Below are 17,644 nucleotides of genomic sequence, written 5' to 3' on the forward strand. Positions count from 1 at the left end.
TCGTTGACCATAAAGTGGCACTTCTCCCAGTTCAGTACAAGATTAACCTCAATGCAGCGCTGCAACACTTTATCAAGGTTAGACAGACAATTAGAAAAATCACTTCCTTAAACACTTAAATCGTCCATGAAAACTTCCATAATAGACTCAATATACTCTGAAAATATCCCCATCATGCACCTTTGGAAGGTGGCAGGGGCATTACATAAACCAAAAGGCATCCTGCGATAAGCAAACACGCCTTGAGGACAAGTAAATGTAGTCTTAGCTTGATCGTCTGGGTGTATAGGGATCTGAAAGAACCCTGAATACCCGTCTAAATAGCAGAAAAATTTATGAGAAGCTAACTTTTCTACCATTTGATCAATAAAAGGAAGGGGAAAGTGATCTTTCTTGGTGGCGGCATTAAGCTGTCTGTAATCTATGCACATCCGCCAACCAGTCACTACTCGAGTGGGTATTAACTCATTCTTATCATTCTTAGCTACAGTTGTCCCTCCTTTCTTCGGGACCACCTGCACTGGGCTCACCCATTTAGAGTTACCAACAGAATAAATAATACCTGCGTCGAGCAGCTTCATTACCTCAGCCATCACAACATCTTGCATTTTCTGGTTCAGTTGGCGCTGACGCTGTCTGCAAGGTTTGTGATCTTCCTCCAGCTCTATCCTATGCATACAAATATCGGGACTAATCCCCTTGATATCGTCCAATGAATAACCCATTGCTTTCCTGTTTTTCTTAAGTACAGGTAACAAAGAGGTTAGCTGATCATTATCAAGCATAGCACTAACAATGACTTGAAATTGCTCAGTATCGTCCAAGAAAACATATTTTAGATGAGAAGGGAGAGGCTTACGCTCTGGTACCTTTACCTCAATGGAGCAAAGAGTGCTAATCATCTGTTCCACTTGCTCTCCCTCAGCTTCAGTGAGTTCAGGCTCATCTAAATCATCAACAAGCAAATCCAACACAAATATCATCGTCATCTGGGCTATCTGCACACTCATCAAAAAGCATAAGAGCTTCTAGTGGGTCCTTCATAAAAGAACCCGACCAGAAGTCATAAATAGACTCGTCAATAATATCAACCGAATAACAAGTATCCTCTATCATTGGTCGAGCCAAAGTACTAGGCAGACTGAAAGTGATCACGTCATCCCCTACTGCAAGAGTCAAACGCCCTTGTTTGACATCAATAACGGCCCCAACTGTGCAAAGGAAGGGTCTTCCTAAGATAATTGGGGTCCGGGTGTCCTCAGCTATGTCTAAAACAATGAAATCAACTGGGATAAAGAGCTTGCCTAATTTCACAGGCACGTCCTCTAAGACACCTAAAGGCTTCCTAATGCATCTATCACCATCTCAGAGGGTAATGTTAGTCATTTTAAGATGACTCATGTTCAGTTTCTTGCAGACAGATAGGGGCATGACACTAATACTGGCTCCTAAGTCACAAAGAGCCTTATCAATAACCAGATTGCCTATAATACAGGTAATAGAAAAGCTGCCCGGGTCTTTCATTTTTGATGGAGCCTTATTTAAAAGTAAATTGCTAGACTCCTCCATAAATGAAACCGTCTCATATTCGCTTAAATCTCTCTTACGCGTCACAATATCTTTCATAAACTTAGCGTAAAGAGGTACCTGAGTAAAAAGTTCGGTAAAAGGGACAGTTACCTGGAGGTTCTTCACAACGTCCACGAACTTACCGTACTGTCGCTTGATCTTTGCGTCCTTTAGACGACCTGGGAAGGGTACTCTGGTAGCAATGATTGGACCCGCAACTTTTTCTTTACCTTTATCAATGCTTGACGTCTCCACAGCAGGGGAAGATGACACGATAGCGGAATTAGATAGTAAAATAGGATCTCCGCCGCTTCTGGTACTCGATCGAGTACTTTTATCACTCGATCGAGTGATTTCAGGTTGAGAAATACTCGATCAACCACTTTCCTTACTCGATCTACCATTGTCTTTTTCTGCTTTATTCGATCGAGCATTTTTATCACTCGATCGAGTGATTTCCTCAGCAAACTTGGTCGATCGAGTAAGAATATCACTCGATCGACTATCTTCAATTTCTGCACTTCTCGATCGACTACTATTTTCACTCGATCGAGTGATGGGATGAATTAATTCACTCGATCGAGTAGATTTTTCACTCGATCGAGTGTCTGGAACACACGCAACAACAATTTCGTCCAAAAACTCGTCTATATCATCCTCCGGGGTATCTTCAGCTATCAAAACCCCGTCTTCCGGTACTTTTGGCCCTTCATGAGTAAGGCCAACTTGGAGATTCATTGGACTAACTGGGTCGCATGTCGGTAGAAGCTTGGCTTGGTCTTTCGCGATTGTTAATTGCGCGACTTGTTCTCTCAATTCCTCTATGACAGTTTCTTTCCTATTGCACTTCTCCTGAAACTTTTGTGTTATGCTAAACATAAAGGATTTCAGTTCGGAAATTTCCTCATTAGCAGAAGGAGGAACTGGTTGCATTGCTGGCATAGAAAGAGTAGGAGCATTCTTTATTTCTTCGTACAGTTGAGAAAAAGGAACTCCTTGCTTGTATTTCTGGTAAGCAAGGACACGCTCCGTACTCGCTAGGCATCCAATAGGGTCATGCCCTTCCATACCACATCTACCACATAGCTCCACATACTCAGTAATCGAACAAACCTGAGCACTCTCGCTTATAGCTTCTGTAATCTCCACATTACCTAGACTTTCGCTAGGACCTTCCACTGCAGCTACTACCAATTCATTAACTGGCTCATTACCTCGGGGGTTCCCATATTCAGAGACATGAATAGCCATCTCCTCAATGAGACGCCACCCTTGGTCATCTTCAACATTCTTCGTGAATCTTCCTTTTGCTATGCTGTCAAGAATAGCTCTCTCGCTTCGATATAATCCGTTATAAAACTGAGTACAAAGGAACCATCGTTTGAACCCGTGATGAGGCACAGAGCGGACAAGCTTTTTGAACCTAGTCCAAGCCCCATTCAAATCTTCAGTAGAGAGCTGCTCAAAAGAACTAATATGAGCTCTCGACGCATTGGTGCGCTGCGGTGGGAAATATCGCCTATAAAAGGCCAAAGTAAGGGAACTCCAGTCGGTTACACTGGCTGCCTCCCTATCAAGATCTCTCTACCACTCCCGGGCATCATCAGCTAAAGAAAAGGGAAAGAGGGCTCCCTTCACTTTGTCCTGTGTCACCCCAGCAGAAAGAGGAATGGTAGAGCAATACTCCGTAAAAAGCTCTATATGCCTGCATGGATCTTCTTCAGGTACCCCCCTAAAGAGATTTCTCTCTACCAGCTGTATATAAGATGGGTGGATAACAAAGTTTCCATGATCAGTAATAGGTAATAGGAAACCTTTTGGAAGTGAATCCACAGTAGGCTCTGAATGGCTGGCTAACTTGGGCATTCTGGCAAATAGATTTCACAATGCAACAACTAACCTGCAAAGCTAATCAAAAACTTTGCAAAAAAATGAGATCGGTCTCAAGTAATAAATTCCTTGAGATGAGAAACAAACTTAAATAAGGCAACAAAATTGCGCCACCTCCCCGGCAACGGCGCCAAAATTTGACAGGGCAGTCGTATACCTATCAAAAATAACCAACTGGCTCTAACTAATATAGCTAGGGAAGTCGGGTCGAATCCACAGAGAGATGGGAAATAGTCAGCTTTATCTAAGTCCGTCAAAGTAACCAAATTGGGGGTTTTAATTGATTGATTCTAAACTAATGAGAGTAAGGAAGAGAAGTAAATTAGAGAAAAGGAGTTAAACAGATAGAGGAAACAGCTAAGACAGACGGTTCACCATAATCATTCTGTCAAGTAGTCTAGGTCTCAGGTCAATGCAGATACGGTCTGAGGGGCAGTGAAAATCTCCTTTCGGTCTCAATTCGCCCTAAAACACAAATAGCTTAGCTTTGGCCCTAACTATAATGCTCTATTATTCGCTACTAGTCTCGCCTATTCCAACCTTTCGGTCTAGGTCAAGGGTCACTATGATATAAATGCCTAATTGCGTCAACTCAATTAAACAGATACAATTAATTGCAGTAGTTAACAACAAAGATTATACCAGCATTAACCCAATAAATTGATTACTATCCCTTCATAATTATGGATCCCCTATAGTCTTAGCAGAGGGGAATTAGCTACTCATCACCATTGAACTAATAATCATAATAAATAGATAATTGAAACTAAACATTATAATAATTAATAAAGATTGAATTGAAGCAATTATTATAACAATAAGGAGAGAAAGGATTAAAGCAATGATTAAGATTAAGGGATTAAGGATGAATAATAGTACCAATACAATCCGAATTCGAGTAGCAAAAGTGTAGAAAGAACCAAAATCCAATGTACAGTAGCAAAGTCTAGAGCAAAAGTGAATGAGAGAATCCAGAGAGGAAGAGTCGAGTTACGTTGTTCCCCCTTTTGTCATATACGAAATTACTCTCTAAACCTAACCTATGGACTAATTACAAAAGCCCATACGAAATTAGGCGGAAAATAAACTAAAGGAGGACAAACTACTCGATCGAGTGAAAATAAACCACTTGATTGAGCAAACTAGCGCAAAACCACTCGATCGAGTGGAAATAAACCACTCGATCGAGCAATCCTTGCAAAGTCTTCTCTTGTGTAAACTTGGACTGCTCGATCGAGCAACCTTAAGAAAATAAAGCATTCGATCGAGTAGAAAAACTACTCGATCGAGCTACTTAAGCACGATAGACCTTGAATTACTTCCCGAAACCAGCTCACGCGTCTTCCAAGTGTTAGATTTCCAAGCTCCGGTTTCTCGTTCTCCATAAATGCATGCAAATGGGACGCATTAAGGCTCGATTTAGCTCCTATTTGACTAATTCCTGCAAATTACATAAAAAGAACCAAAGTAGGATATTCGGGAGCATTTGTAGCTAGATGCTACATAAATAGTATAGAAGTGCGTGTAAAAATGAGGTAAAAACCTTATATAAAATACACGCATCAGCTGCTATGTACCCAGTAACTTGCAATGTAGCTAAATCTGATGTTGTGTTGCCTGATATGCCTGCCCCTATGCGTATTTCTACTATAACACCTCCGCCCCAGTTTGGGAGCAAATTGGAGGACGATCCTTCTGTTTTGACTGTTGCAGGGGCTGGTTTGGGGAAGTTAGAGCCGTATGTTGCTCTAGTTGTGAAGGAGCCAATCGTTCAAAAAGGCGGTCTAGGATGTCTTAGCTATGGAACAGATGAGGAGTCAGTCAAGGTGACGGAGTCCGATTTGGATTTTGACGAGCCAGACGAGGTCATTGATTTGGAGGAGGTTAGAGATGTTGATCCGTTGAGTTCTGCGGATATTGGAGTCGTTAGAAGTGCAGCTAAGGAGATGAGCACTGTAGAGGCTACTTCTTGTAGTCAGAAGCCGAGCAAGTGGGCCATTCCGTGGCCATTCTTGATCAACTATTAGTTGATTAAGACTTTTTGAGAACATTTTATTGCTTTTGTTAGACTTTTTATTTCTTTAGTGTGCGCGAGACTTCACTTTAATAAGTTTGCTTAGGATTTAAAGACTTTAGGCTGTTACTTTCGGTTTTGCACAATTTTAGGCGCGTTATTATGTGTATTAGCAGGTTCATAGACCATATTAGCTCAATTTATTGAGCTAATTCGAATAAATCAAAAACTTACAGCAACCTAAGCTGAGGAAACTTATTCAATGGCCCATTCACATTCAGGCTTGGTCAATGAAAATTGGACTATTTATGGGCTGCAACCGTAGCCAATGAGTCTGCTCCACTCCTCTTTGTTCTGAACCACTTGGCTATAGCTATTTCCCCACCTAGGATCCCCAAAAGAATAGCATAATAGATAATATAATAAAGTGAAAGATCGATTATTCTGAAAGACCGGATCGAGGGAAGGTACCGGACAATCAAAGAAAGAAGCCAGCTTAAAAGAAAAGCACCCTGGTCGAAGCGAAGCGCATGCGATGAGGGAAGAGAGAGACCACCAATGCAAGTGGATCGACTTAAGCATCGATTTAGAAGGCGACAACATGAAGCATGAAAAAAGAGCCAGCCGCTTTTCTCGTTAATAATGTTCTGTTACAAGCAACAACGAGAAATACGCTCTTAGACGCATGCATGCCTCTATCCCCCACCCCTTTAGTTTAGCCTATGCTTAGCTAGGTAAATAGGCTTGAAGTATCCAAGTAGCGCTAAAACGAAAAATCGAACTATTGGAATTCTTGGGCTTAGCCTTTGAATTTCCCAGGATCAGTCCTATACCAAATCACAATCAACCCATAACTAAAAAGAAAATAAAAAGATCGAAGTCGAGAAGCTCATCGCTCATGCTTCCAACCCGTGCTTTCAACCCCGGCCAAGAAAGTGTGCTTCGTTGACACACACAATATCTTCGCCACCCTCCCGACTCGCGATCCCCAATGTGGCTTTCCTCACTTTGGTAAGTTACAAGAATGAATGCAAATAGCGAGGCGCTATGCCGCGTGAAGTGACACTGGCTACCCTAAGTTAAGTGCTTCTTTATTAATTATTATAAAATGATCTTGCTCAGTAAGAGGGCTTTTCCCCTTCTGTGCAGCCTTCTTTTTTCTATGGAAACAAGAACAAAGAAGCAAGAGCCCCCGGAGGAAGGCCCGCAATGCGAAAAGCGAGAGAAACCCCAGTCGATCGACTGGATTGTGTGGTCGATCGACTGTACCGCGACTCCAAGCGACTTCTGTTCCTGTCACCCTGGTCGATCGACTGGGTGGTATGGTCGATCGACCGGCTGCACTGCTGTACCTATTCACGACCATTCCCCTGCTGTGTTTGGTCGATTTACGGAGTTAAGGGAGTCTTTCCTCCACTTTAATCTCCGATTCATTTATGTTTTCTTTTGTTTTCTTATTTTGCACATTATTTTGCGTTTCGTAAATTGCTTTCTCGGAATTACGCAAGGTTCTTTTGTTTCTTTTCAGGTACCTATGTTAGCATTGCTGGCTACTGAAACCTCCTAGCTCACGCTGGTTTGGGGAGGTTTCCTTTTGCGCATTTAAAGTCTTGTGAGTTTCCGAGTTTAACTTCATGTCTTGTTTAGTTATAATAACGCAAATTCCCGTTTCCCTTTTATTTTATTACATGATTTTGCACAATGGGGACATTGTGTGATTTGGTTTGGGGAAGGATTTTGCATTGCATTCACATATTTTATTGCATTTCTGTTTCACGTTTATTGCATTTCAGTTTGCATTTGTTTATTTCATTTCCTATATATATACAGAAAATTCAAAAAAATTCAAAAAATTCAAAAACTCCAAAAAATGCATGTTTATTTTAGCATATAGGTCGAGTCGGAACGGTAGTAGTTCAATGATGACATTGCATTTTCATCTGTTTACGCCTAAGCCGTGCTAAATTGACATGTTATTAGTAGAATCATTTGCATAGTCTACGAGTTTTCGTTAATTTATTCGCTGAATCTTGAGACTTGACTTAGATTTTTGGCAAACTACTTATATTTCTTAGGTTTAGAGCTTATAACTAGTGGCATCCATGACCGGTTTATTTAGGAATGTGAGTAGTTACTCCGTATGAGACATGTTACATAAATATGCATAAATATGAACTTAATCTGCTTAATACCTGTATGCATTCGGGTTTGTGGTTGGTTGGCACATGTGGAAGAGGCCACCCCTTTATTCATTTTTCCCATAAGCCTCACACTGCCAGAAATAGCCTTTTTGTCCTATTTACTACATCTTATATTTAGCCTGCCCTTGTCAAGCTAGTAGTTTTGGTTTTTGGGATTGTTACTTCTTTTTTGGTTGCATATAATCTTATTGAGATGATTTTGGAAAGATGAGGAAGAAAAAGAAAGAAAGAAAAAGAGAAGAAAAACAAAAAACAGGAATTTGAAAAAAAAAAGAAGGATAAGTCGATCGACCGTCCCACTTGGTCTATCGACTGCTTGATGCAGTAGCGAAAGAAAGTTCGAAAAATCACATGATTGAATCTTCATTAGATGGTGATTTTGTTCCCATGTTGCTATTTATATTATTTGGGGAATTGATATATTGTGGAGAATGTGAGATTTGTACTTACTGTTAGCACCGCTTACTGTTCAATACACAGAGAAGTTGAACTTTTGATTATTTCACTAGTTTAGATTAATTTTCCGTCAATAAAGTTTTCTTTTGCATTGGGTTTGATCTTTTCTCTTCAATTCTTCTTACGGTATTCTCTGTTCCTTTGTTCAATTTCGCTGCTTTAATTCTTCCGTAGTTTAGAATTGCTAGTTTAGATTTCCCAAAGCCAAATTATCATTTCATGTTAGTTGTTTATTTAGTTAATTTAATTATGAATTCGTTTGCTTTATTTGTTAATTTTATTGCTGTTATTATCACCATCGTGAGTAGCTAAATCCTTAGTGCTAAGATTTAGGGGATCGGTAGGTTAGACGGCTTCGACATAGGCGACCTGCTATCGGGCTCTGGTCGATCGACTGACATACATGGTCGATCGACCACCGCGTGTTAGATTAGCTTCGACTTAATTAATTTAATCCCTATATTTGACGAATCGAGTGCGCGCGACTAGTTGAATGCTTAGGAATTGACCGACCGGATAGATCGAAGGATAGGGGAAGGAAATAGACTGCTTAATTAAGACCACTAGGACCAAGGCTTCTTACTATATACTACAAAATTTGATACCGTCGTTTTGTATCAAAATTAAATTTATAAACGAAACTAAAACTATAGCTAGTGATAGTATGGGTCGAACCACAGAGAGACAAGGTTAATTCTATTTGCTATTTTAATCTATTGAAGTAACAATTATTGGGGGGTTTTGGTTGGTTGATTCTAAACTAATTACTAGAATTTAAAAGAAGTTTAAAATAGATATTAAAAAGCAGCTAGAAACTTCGGTTCACCATGGCTTAAGGGTTAGTGAGGTAAAGTCAAGGTCTATCCAATAACGTGTCAGGGTGTCAAATAGGTCCTCTAAATCCCTATTCGAACTAAGCCTCTCGGTCTTCTTTCACCATAGAATGAAACTAGATTGCTTTCGCTCCACTAGTCTTTCCAATTACTTGTAAGAAATCTAACTCCGCTAATCTCTCAAACTAGCAAAGGGGTAAAATCTCAAACCAGTAAATAAGACCGGTACGGGTTCAACCTAGACTTAATAAAATCAACTCATGACGCCATGGATTCCCTAATTCCTAGCATAGGAATTTAGCTACGCATGATTAAGAATATAAAAATTGCAAAATTAAAGATATGGAATAAAATTGACATGATTGAATTAGAATTAAAACTAAGGGATTAAAACTAAATTTCTTAAATATAAATTGGTAGAAACTAGAATTAAATTAACATGAATAAGAAAAGATTGAAATTGAATTAAAGCTTACTAAAGAATTCGATGAAAAAAACAATTGATTGAAATCCGTAGCCTTCACTTTTCGTTCCCAAAAACTCGGTCTAATAATTCAGCTTGTCAATGATAAAAAATCATAACCATCTACTGTTTTTTTTTCGTTCTACTAATAATAATTCTGCCTATAGGATAAATTACAAGTGGGCTTTCAATAGACAATCGCGCAAAAGAAATCGCAGCTTCGAACTCTGGTCGATCGACCAGGTGATACGGTCGATCGACCGCCCAGTACAAGGCTGGCAACACTGCTTCCTCTGCTAAACTCCATGGTCGATAGACTAGCGTCACTGGTCGATAGACCAGTAGTGCTGTAGCAGATTCCAGCCCTCCAACTTCATGCACGCAATCCGAGACGATCAAGTTCCGAGCTTCTAACTTCATAGTTTCCATAAAATGCCCCCGGGAACAGATAAAGTCTCGATTTAGCTTACTTCCGGTCATTCCTACAATAATGACATAGGAAATACAAAGTAAACCGTTTCGGGAGAAATAATAGCTTAAAGCTAACAATTACGCATAGAAATACGTGCCAAAAATACTAATAAAGTGTATAGAATATGCACATATCAAATCTCCCCAAACCAAACCTTGCTAGTCCCCAAGCAAGCACTAAGATTCAATGTAAACAACTATTGGAACGGATTTCTTTCTCAAAACAAGAACGTATTATCATGCCCAACCAATTTAATGCAACAAATATTATCAAAGCATTTTGTCAAGCGCAAACGAGTTGAACATGTTCAAGAATTTACCAAACTTTCGACCTTGCAAGACTCGTGTATATCGGACTCTCACGGGTCGCTCATTCACTTAATTTTAAGAATAGGGTGAGAATTTAATTGTGCAATATAGAAGAATGAACGAAACATGTCTCTCACCTAACTACGACCCATAAAAACATGCCTGCAATCTAACATGAATAATATCTCTACAACCGTACATATGCATTCCAACCATTTAATGACCATGACACATACCGAGGCGATTTGGGATTGTGAGGCTATGGTTAAGAAGAGGCAAAAAATAAATTTGGATAAGAGGAGATAAAGCCGAGCAAGCAACATCTAAACACCAAATATCTGAACATTTCCCAACTTCGTACTCGAGAGAAAATCAAACGGTGCTACTAAAAGCATAAATCTCACAATCTCCCAAAATAATAATAATTCCCCAAATGATATAAATAGCAACATGGGAATAAAAATCATGTGATTGATTTTTTTGGTTTTTTTTCTTCCTTTCTTTTTCTTTTTCTTTTTTTTTTCTTTCTGCCTCTCTCTTTTTTTTTTTTTTTCAAAACCTGAACTGGCAGTCAATCGACCAGGTGATGTAGTCGATCGACCACCCCTTTTTACCTGAACCTCTCTGCCCGTTTCTGTTTCTTCTTCTTTTTTTTTTTTCAATTCAAAGTTTCCCTCATTTCCCAACATATCATCCAAAACTGATGCATCTCTCACACGAGACAATAAAAACCAAATCGCAAAATAATATTCCCGAATAACTACCCTTACTAGCTCGGCCAGGGTGGCTAAATTTGGAATATAGTTTATGGGACAAAAAGGCTAAATTGGCTTTTGTGGGGCTTCTGGGCAAAATGAAATAAAGGGAACCTCTTCCACATGTGTCAGCAAACCGCAAAACCAAATGCATACAGGTATTAAGCAGATAAAATTCATGTTTATGCAAATTTATGTGACATGCCTTACGAGGAGTAACTACTCTCATTCCTACATGAAACTTGTCATAAATGACACCAGTTTAAATAGGCTCTAACCTTAGAAATTTTAAGTAGTTTGCCAATATTGAGTCAAGTCTATTCGTTTAGTAAAATTCCAACATAAACTCGTAGACTATGCAAGTGACATACTCCACGACATTAAAAGTGCAAGGAAGGGCAATGAGACAATACGTAAAGCAATTTTATCATTGAAATCCATCCATTCCGACTCGACCTACATGCTAATCATAAACGTGATATTTTTGTATTTTTGTATATTTTTTTTATTTTTTTAAGAGAAAATTGAATCGCAAATGCATGCGGAAATGCAATAAACATGACCTAAAAATTCGAGTAAAACAATGCAAATGTGACAAGCATATGCATATACCCTCCCCAAACCAAAACGCGCAATGTCCTCATTTCGCTCATCAACTAAACGGCAGCATCTAAAACAGGGGGGCATAAACATCTACGGAAGAAATGGAAACTAATGAAAAAGAAATAGAAACTCACTAAATACGACCTCCCCAAACCAGCCATCAAAAAGGGGAGGCAGAAAGGTGTTAATGGTCCTCCTCTGGCTCATACTCGGAACCGCTCGCCTCATCGGACCCTGAGTCGTCCTCCTCCTCTTCTCAACGGCAGCAGCAGTAGTGGGAGTAGACATCGTAGAAGGCGGAGGATATCCGCCCTCCGGGGGAACAAAGAAAGTCGGGTGGGTCCAAGGACCCGGTGGGAGCATCCCTGTCCGAGCAAACTCCTCGTAAACCGGATACATGGCAAGAGCCATGTCCATCCTATGTTGATCAAAACTCCTGCATAAGTCACCCAACACACGTGAAACCACCCTTTACTCCATGACCTCAGGGATAACAATAGGTGTAGGGGGTCGAAAAGTAGTCGGGAAACCCGGCCCAGGAGTAGGAGTGGAGGAGGTAGGAACCTGGGAAGAAAAAGTCCGAGCTCCTCTCAAGGTGGAAGCATGAGAGAAGCTTGCCCTAATAGGGAGCCTATAGCTAGGCACGGGCGGTCGAGTCGCCCCCAAAACAGTAGTAAAGGGTAAAATAGGAGGGAGGGCAAGGATAGGAATGGGGTCGGAAATGAAAGAATCGATCTTCCACCGACCCCGAGTATCGACCCACTTCACGGACTTGACGTAATCAAGGTCCATGAAGCGTGCAGGAGGGTCAAGAGGAGCCTCCTCTCGAGGAAAGACAGGAACAAGATGGTGTGATATACGAGTCACGAGCCCACCACAAACTATAGTAGTCAGAGAGGTGCCCTCACTTATAGTGTTAAAGTGAGGGGCAGCCAAATAAGCAATGTTATAAATGCGGGCTACCCGACTCTCAATGTTCAGGTAACCTGCCAAAATAGACAATTCAATTATATTAATTTTATTTGACTCTTTTCGGCCAAAGATGGTGTTGCCCATCAGTAGGAAGTAGTAACGAAAGGGGGGTAAATGGACGGAAGTGCCCTTCCTTTTAGCGGCTAACCAAATCGCTAATTCTTCAAGGAAATGTGAGGTTCCTATCGAGACACTAAATGCAATTCACCTCTGCAGTGGTCTCTCATATGACGGTCCTGATAAGCCAAGAAAAGACTCGGAAAATGATGAAAATTCAGATTTAAATTCTGGTGCGAAAACGAACTCTACTGCCAGCGACAGTGGTCGATCGACCAACAACATCGGTCGATCGACCAGAATCTCTGACGAAAAAGTTTCTGACCAGGAACTATTTGAACCCAGTGCACTTGGTCGATCGACCGATACCCATGGTCGATCGACTGGGTCGCCAGTGCTGAATGAAAATTCGTCAATTGAATTGCAAAATACCTCAGCTAGTGACTATTTGACAGAGATTTTAAACATTCGGAAGACGAAAATTGTCGACCTTACGACAAGTGTTGCAGTCTCGTATCCGGGGCGTTTACAGAATACAAAGTTGGAGCGTAATTTCGGTAAGTTTTTGGAGATCGTCAAATTTAATTGTGCAAGATACAAAATCCCCGGCAACGGCGCCAAAATTTGATACCGTCGTTTAGTATAAAAAATAAAATTTATAACCTAAATACTACTAACAGAAGCTAGTGGCAGTCAGGGTCGAACCACAGAGAGGCGATGCAATTAAAAGTTGTCTAATCTCAATCTAAAGTAACAATTGTGAGGGGGGGTTTGATTTGAATAGTTCTATAACTAAAGGCAATCAAATTAAAACTAAACTCAAGTAAATAAATGAGTTATAAAAGAAACTGGATGAAATTAAATATTAAAAGGATGCTAAGATGGTCGTTTCACTGTAGTTTCGACGGCAGTATCCTAAGTAAGTCTGAATTAATCACGTAAGACGGGAAAATAAGAAGTCCTCTCGGTCCATTCTTAAAAGGTAGCATCTCTCGATCTAGCTACGGGTCCCTAATATCACTAGTACTGACTCTCGCCCTGAAAAGTGATTTAAAAGCCTAAATTAACTTATCTCTCGATCTTATTAATTTAGTCGTCTTAATTAAGTAGTCTATTTCCCTCCCCTATCTTTCGATCTATCGGGTCGGTCAAATCCTAAGCATTCAACTGGTTACGGGGCTGTAAGAAGCAACTTAGCCCTCTCCTCTAGATCTCTCTTACCGGCATCAGTGGACTTTGGCTGAAAATCCACTACTTTGTCCTTGTTGTAGCTCGAACCTTCTTCATACCGTCTCAGGAATGAACCATTAACCGTCGTAGGGTCATACTTTGGAACCGGAACAGACCCATCAGCATTTGGATCTTGCCTTTATAATTTCGGAGTCGTCGTACCCCGAAATAAGTAGTCCCTGAAGTTATCTGGCATTGGAGGACGAAAAGGTTCACAATCGTAGCACCTTCAGTCGATCGACCATGTAGGTCGGTCGATCGATCGCTTCGCAGACCGAAACTTCATCATTACCGAGGTGGATCGACCAGGTACATCAGTCGATCGACTGATATACCTGCTAATCGTCTTTTTCTTGCTACTGTCATTCCAGCCTTTTTCTTGCTCGGTTCCGCACCATCTTTTTCAGCAGCATCTTCGACCATAGCGGGCCCATCAAGAGTAGACCCACTCCGCAAAGTAATCGCATTTAGAGTCTCTTTTTGATCTGGCTGCGACAGTAAATACCCCGGAGCTCTAGTTGCACTTTTGCTTGCCAATTGGGCAATTTGACTCTCCAACATTTTTATAGAAGTCTCTCTAGCTAGAGACTCCTTTTGCGGTAAACCCGACAAATTCTGAACCATGTTTTTCAATTCAGAAATATCAGAACCTTGAAATTGCTGCTGCTGAGGCACATAGGGAGGCTTTTGATACTGCTGCTGCTTATGAGGGGGCACATAGTTTTGCTGCTGCTGCTGCGGTCCCGGATTAAGAACATTCTGGCTAGTCCACCTCAAACTGGGGTGACCATTGGAGGGATCGGGATAAGTACCAGTCTGCCTAAAGTGTTGAAAGGTAGCACATGTTTCATTCGAACTAGTACAAAATTTTGAAACATGTCCCTCTCCTCCACATCTTTTGCATGTAAAGGGACCGTCTGAAACTGCAGTAACTTTATACATCCCACCTTTTTGGGATCCTCCAAAATCTAGCTTGTCAAATCTTGCAGTAAGAGCCTCTATTGCAGCTACAGCAGGAGATTCAGCTCATCTTCTCTGATTTCCTCTAGAATTCCCATGCTCAGCTTTATGGGTGGCCATATCTTCAATAATCTTCCACCCCTTAGTTTCCCCAACATTCTCCTGGAATCAGCCATTAGCTGCAGCATCCAGGATAGCCCTCTGATCATCATAAAGCCCATTATAAAACTGATTACATAGGCACCATTGTTTGAACCCATGGTGCGGAATAGATCGCACCAGCTTCTTGAAACGGACCCATGCCTCATGAAACTTTTCACCAGGACCCTGTTTAAAGCTTGTGATCTGAGCTCTAATCACATTGGTCTTCGATGCAGAGAAATATTTCTTATAAAATGCTAGGGCCAGCGAATTCCAATCAGTAATACCATTGGCAGCTCGATCCATATCTCGGTACCACTCCCTAGCAGCATCACGAAGCGAGAATATGAACATCGTCTCTTTTACCTGGTCCTGGATCACACCTGCTGGTGGGGTTATGAAACAACGTTAGTCAATGAATATCTCCATATGTTTAGCTGCATCTTCATTTGCAGCTCCCCCAAATTGGTTTCTCTCAACCAAATTAATGTAGGCCGGTTTTGGTTCGAATTTTCTATCCGTCCCAGTTGGCAACGCGAATCCCTTATAGAGATTCTCAGCTTTTGGCTCAGAGTGACTGGCTATACTTGCTTCTTCAGCCATATCAGGAGATGTAACGGTCTCAGCTGAAGAAGTAGAGATAGAAGACGAAGGTGGATCCTCCTCAAATAACTCGTTCTCGTAGTAACTGGACAGAGTACTCAGCTCTTCCTCTGTCGGCAATACTCTAGATGATCGTCTCAACTCACCCAATGTCCTTTCGATCTCAGGATCTAACGGTCGTAATTCTCCACCCTGTGATCTGCGCATAAGAGAAAACTACACGTAGAATATGAGAATAGTTTAAGGAACAAGTGTCCTTTAAACCAAGAAAAAAGACTAAGATAAAAACAACTAAAAATTAAACAATTGCCTCCCCGGCAACGGCGCCAAAATTTGATACCATCGTTTAGTATCAAAAATAAAATTTATAACATAAATACTACTAACAGAAGCTAGTGGCAGTCAAGGTCGAACCACAGAGAGGCGATGCAATTAAAAGTTGTCTAATCTCAATCTAAAGTAACAATTGTGAGGGGGGCTTTGATTTGAATAGTTCTATAACTAAAGGCAATCAAATTAAAACTAAACTCAAGTAAATAAATGAGTGATAAAAGAAACTGGATGAAATCAAATATTAAAAGAATGCTAAGATGGTCGGTTCACTGTAGTTTCGACGGCAGTATCCTAAGTAAGTCTGAATTAATCACGTAAGACGGGAAAATAAGAAGTCCTCTCAGTCCATTCTTAACAGGTAGCATCTCTCGATCTAGCTACGAGTCCCCAATATCACTAGTACTGACTCTCGCCCTGAAAAGTGATTTAAAAGCCTAAATTAACTTATCTGTCGATCTTATTAATTTAGTCGTCTTAATTAAGTAGTCTATTTCCCTCCCCTATCTTTCGATCTATCGGGTCGGTCAATTCCTAAGCATTCAACTGGTCGCGTGCACTCGATTCGTCAAATATAGCAATTAAATTAATTAAGACGGAGTTGATCTCACGTGAGCCGATCGATCGACCAGGTAAGGTAGTCGATCGACCATGACGCGACTCAGGTCTACAAAATCTACGCCGCCTACACTACAGGTCCCCTACATCTTAGCGAGAAGGGTTTAGCTACTCATACTGGAAATAATAACAGAAACAATAACATAGATGAAAATAATAGGATTCATAACTAAATTAAATGAACAATAAAATCGCATAAAGAAAGAATTAAGGCTTAGGGATTCTAACTTAGTCAATTCTAATCTATGAATGAATAAAGGTAAACTGAAATTACAGAATCAGAATTACCGAATGAAAGCACGAAAAAGAGTTTGAAAGCAGGAACTTTATTAACGAAAGCAAATTGTATTGAATGATTGTGAACTCTAATGCTAAACTCGAAATTTAACCCTTGATATTCGATCTCTAAAATTCTCTCTCTCCTCTGAAAACTCAGGTTACATTATATAGATAGTCTTGCGTAACTTTTATTCCTAAAACCTAATTACATTGGCTTTCTCGTTTTCCAAATTTGCGTCAGAATCACGGTGTGGTCGATCGACCACTAGGACCAGTCGATCGACCAAACCTCAATAAACAGTAGCTTCTGATCTTATTTAGGAATCATGCCATGGTCGATCGACAATGGAGGTCAGTCGATCGACTGCTTCAGCTGATACTTTGCTCCAGAAGCCTCGTAAATTTGTCTTTCAGGCCTCGATACGCGCACCAAGTTCGTTTCTTGAGTAAATACTGCATGACAAATAATATGCCAAGTACTCGGGGACGGATTTGGCTTGATTTCCGCTAGATTCTTCACATTTCTGAAATATTACACAAAAACACAAAAGTAGACGGAAATAGGGAAAATAGTAGCATAAACTACACAAATGAGCTCTGAATTGCGTGTAAAATAGGGTGTAAAACATCATATTCAGGACACGCATCAAACTTCCTCAAACCAAACCCTTGCTTGTCCCCAAGCAAGAACTAGACTCAATCCTAGGACCTAGTGGAACGATTTCAATCTCAGAGCGAAATGCAAACTGCAAAGCTTAAACAAGTTTAATGCAACAACTAACAATCAATTAGCAATATGAGTCATGCAAACGAGTTATGTAGTCGTTAAAAACCGCTAAACCGTCAACTATAGAGACTGATCATTATGGACTCTCATGGGTCTCTCAAAT

The 17,644-nt window shown here is 40.5% G+C and overlaps 1 non-coding gene across 1 annotated transcript; it reads left to right on the forward strand.

The window, feature by feature from the left end:
* Window positions 1–15,036: 15,036 nt before the first annotated feature.
* On the forward strand, window positions 15,037–15,143 carry LOC141636066 (small nucleolar RNA R71). Its single transcript, XR_012540704.1, has one exon. It is a non-coding gene; the product is annotated as a small nucleolar RNA R71 (small nucleolar RNA).
* Window positions 15,144–17,644: the final 2,501 nt, after the last annotated feature.

The sequence above is a fragment of the Silene latifolia genome, chromosome Y, assembly GCF_048544455.1.
Source record: "Silene latifolia isolate original U9 population chromosome Y, ASM4854445v1, whole genome shotgun sequence".
Classification (NCBI taxonomy): Eukaryota; Viridiplantae; Streptophyta; class Magnoliopsida; order Caryophyllales; family Caryophyllaceae; genus Silene; species Silene latifolia.